At 46.1% G+C, this 4309-nt stretch overlaps 1 pseudogene; it reads right to left on the minus strand.

Moving 5' to 3' along the window:
- Positions 1-298: 298 nt before the first annotated feature.
- Positions 299-416, minus strand: LOC126261296 (5S ribosomal RNA; annotated as a pseudogene).
- Positions 417-4309: the final 3893 nt, after the last annotated feature.

Genomic DNA, 4309 nt, shown 5'->3' on the forward strand with positions numbered 1-4309 from the left:
AACCTCGCCTGCAGTATAGTTAGGGCCTACAGGGAAATTTTCACACTTCCTAAATCCGCTGATCGCCGTCATTGGAATAAAAAACTAAACTCCGTCCGAACAGGCCTTGGAAGGTCCCACGGTACCGACGGCCTGCCGTGTCATCCTCAGCTCACAGGCGTCACTGGGTGCGGATATAGAGGGGCATGTGGTCAGCACACCGCTCTCCCGGCCATATGTCAGTGTACGAGACCGGAGCCGCTACTTCTCAATCACGTAGCTCCTCAGTTTGTCTCACAAGGTCTGAGTGCACCCCGCTTGCCAACAGCGCTCGGCAAACCGGACCGTTACCCATCCAAGTTCTAACCCAGCCCGACAGCGCTTAACTTCGGTGATCTGACGGGAACCGGTGTTACCAGTACGGCAAGGCCGTTGGCCCGTCATTGGAATAGCTCCACGGAGAAACGCTTCAATCAAGAGTTCAAATGGCTCTGAGCACTATGGGACTTAACATGTGTGGTCATCAGTCCCCTAGAACTTAGAACTAGTTAAACCTAACTAACCTAAGGACATCACACACATCCATGCCCGAGGCAGGATTCGAACCAGCGACCGTAGTGGTCACGCGGTTCCAGACTGAAGCGCCTAGAACCGCACGGCCACACCGGCCGGCTCAATCAAGAGTGCACTTATTTGGAACAGTGTAATAATTCTTCCTGGATTATTGCGAAGAAAGTTTTCACAAGCTTGTGCGTAGCAGGTTTTAAAAGGAGACATGAATGCCACATCTAAAGATTGAAGCTTGTGGCTACGGTGTGGGGAAAAGCACACAACAGTATGCTTTTCTCTGGACTTATCAATGAAACCATGTTCTTAGTATGGGAAGATTGACAATCTAAGATTATTCGAATTGGATCATGAGCAGTTGGTTTCCCTCGATTTAAAAAACGTTCAGTCCAGTCCAAAAAGCTTTCACTCTGCAACCACCCGCTAGGATGGCACGCGAATTCGATTCCTGGTGGAGCCCCATTTTTAAGTTCAACTTTCATTCTCCACCCAGGGAAGATTAATAAAGGAGAAATGGAATTTCCTCTTGCAGACATGCACATTAGAAAAGTCGACAGTATACCTCTAACAGCTGAAGTAGCGGCTCCGGCATGTCGTCTTCCTTTGAGTACAAACACGTTGCTGTTTTTGGACTGAACTGTCAGTAGACCTGTTTCATCTGCATTATAAATACGATGACCAGGACCAATTTTTTATCTTGCAACGTTTTCAGGATATCAAAAAACTTGTCTACGGTCACCTTGTTAAACCCTTGTGCTCCAGCGATGGAGGTAGGTTCTGATTTCCAGCGACTAATATTAGGACGCCATTCTCTGAAGCACACCACTTAATCTTTGCCTGCCATTTCAGGCTCTTTTTTGAAACGAAGTGGACTTTTGTTACGCTCTGTCAACTGGAAAGCTAATCGCCGCAGTAATTCCACTGTAATTCCACAAAATCGCCTTTCCATTTCGAAAATGTAATTAAGGATTTCTTTGCTCCTTTCTTAATTGAACGCTACCCTTACGCTACCCATAATCTACTTACCTAGCACTCTTCGTTTTAGCATATTACATGGAATACCGAATTGTTTTTTTGTTGCTGAAAAAGGCATTTTATCATTCTTTACTGCTTCAGTTGTGTTACCTTGGCATCTTGAATCTCTTGCAAAAGAGTAGAATAACGGATATCAGTTTTGTGTAGAAAACGATTTGTAATGTTTTAATTTCAGTTTTTGTATTATGCATAAAATATGGAATTAGTTAATTCTGATTGGGATTAACAGATTGAACATGAACTGTCGGGGATAATGAGCTAGAGTGTCCAGTTTTCCCTATCGGACGCCTTGTCTGTACCAGTGGATCACAAGCAAGAAATTACAACCGCAGAAAACGACAGTGACTTAATTTTGTAAGCCAAAAGGCTTTGCGTGAACCATGATATCGGGAAAACCTATTGCTCTACAAAAAAGCGAAGCAACTAAAGTAATACACTGAAGAGCCAAAGAAACTGTTACGCCTTCCTAATATTGTGTAGAGCCCCCGAGCACGCAGAAGTGCCGCAACACGACGTGGCATGGACTCGGCTAATGTCTAAAGTAGTGCTGAAGGTAATTGACAGCATGAATCCTAGAGGGCTGTCCATAAATCCATAAGGATACAAGGGGGGGAGGGGGGGGGTGCAGATCATTCCTGAGCAGCACGTTCCAAGGCATCCCAGATATGCTTCATAATGCTTATGTCTGAGGAGTTTGGTAGCCAGCGAAAGTGTTTAAACACAGAAGAGTGTTCCTGGAGTCACTATGTAGCAATTCTGGACATGTGGGATGTCGCATTGTCCTGCTGGAATTGCCCAAGTCCGACGGAGTGCACAATGGACATGAATTGCTGCTGGTGATCAGACATGATGCTTACGTACCACCTGTCAAAGTCTTTTCTAGACGAATCAGGAGTCCCATATCACTCCAACTGCACACGCCACACACCACTACACAGCCTCCACCAGCTTGAACACTCCCCTGCTGATACGCAAGGTCCATGGATCCATGTGGTTGTCTCTGTAACCGTACAAATCCATCCACTCGATACAATCTGAAACGAGACTCGTGCGACCAGGCAAAATATTTCCAGTCATTAACAGCCAATTGCCGGTGTTGACGAGCCCAGTCAAGGCGTAAAGCTCTGTCTCGTGCAATCATCAAGGGTAGACGAGTGGGCCTTCGGCTCCGAAAGCCCATATCGATGATGTTTCTTTGAATAATTCGCACGTTAACACTGTCCCAGTACTGAAATATGCAGCAATTTGCGGAAGGGTTGCACTTCTGTCACGTTGAACGATTTCTTCAGTCGTCATTGGTCCCGTTCTTGAAGGCTCTTTTTCCGGCCGAAACGTTGTCGCGGATATGATGTTTTAGCGGATTCCTGATATTCACGGTTCACTCGTGAAGTGGTAGTACTGGAAAATACCCACTTCATCGCTACTTCGGAGATGGTGTGTCCCATCGCTCGTGCTTCGACTATAACACTACGTTCAAACTCACTTTATTGTAGGAGCGGTAACCAATCTAACAACTGCGTCAGACACTCGTTGTCTTAGAAAGGCACTGGCGACCACAGCACCGTATTCTGATTGTTTACATATCTCTGTATTTGAATACGCATGATTATACCAGTTTCTTTGGCCTTTCGGTATATGAGTGACTTACCTTACAACAGATGATCGAAAAACCTAAACGTTTTCACAGAAAGGTAATGAAGCAAGCTTCCTTTTTCAACGTCACTGATAACACTAATAGGGTCTATTGCGCCTAGTATGGTCACTTCTCGCCAGGAAACAGCACTGCTGAAGACATCCAATGAGCAGTGGCCACTTATCCCAGCCTCGCCACTTTATCCTTTCTTCCCCTAATACAAAATACGGGGGCAGTTCAATAAGTAATGCAACACATTTTTTTTCTCGGCCAATTTTGGTTGAAAAAACCGGAAATTTCTTGTGGAATATTTTCAAACATTCCCGCTTCGTCTCGTATAGTTTCATTGACTTCCGACAGGTGGCAGCGCTGTACGGAGCTGTTAAAATGGCGTCTGTAACGGATGTGCGTTGCAAACAACGGGCAGTGATCGAGTTTCTTTTGGCGGAAAACCAGGGCATCTCAGATATTCATAAGCGCTTGCAGAATGTCTACGGTGATCAGGCAGTGGACAAAAGCACGGTGAGTCGTTGGGCAAAGCGTGTGTCATCATCGCCGCAAGGTCAAGCAAGACTGTCTGATCTCCCGCGTGCGGGCCGGCCGTGCACAGCTGTGACTCCTGGAATGGCGGAGAGTGCGAACACACTCGTTCGAGATGATCGACGGATCACCATCAAACAACTCAGTGCTCAACTTGACATCTCTGTTGGTAGTGCTGTCACAATTGTTCACCAGTTGGGATATTCAAAGGTTTGTTTCCGCTGGGTCCCTCGTTGTCTAACCGAACACCATAAAGAGCAAAGGAGAACCATCTGTGCGGAATTGCTTGCTCGTCATGTGGCTGAGGGTGACAATTTCTTGTCAAAGATTGTTACAGGCGATGAAACATGGGTTCATCACTTCGAACCTGAAACAAAACGGCAATCAATGGAGTGGCGCCACACCCACTCCCCTACCAAGAAAAAGTTTAAAGCCATACCCTCAGCCGGTAAAGTCATGGTTACAGTCTTCTGGGACGCTGAAGGGGTTATTCTGTTCGATGTCCTTCCCCATGGTCAAACGATCAACTCTGAAGTGTATTGTGCTACTCTTCAG

The sequence above is a fragment of the Schistocerca nitens genome, chromosome 5 (genome assembly GCF_023898315.1).
Source record: "Schistocerca nitens isolate TAMUIC-IGC-003100 chromosome 5, iqSchNite1.1, whole genome shotgun sequence".
NCBI classification, from domain to species: Eukaryota; Metazoa; Arthropoda; class Insecta; order Orthoptera; family Acrididae; genus Schistocerca; species Schistocerca nitens.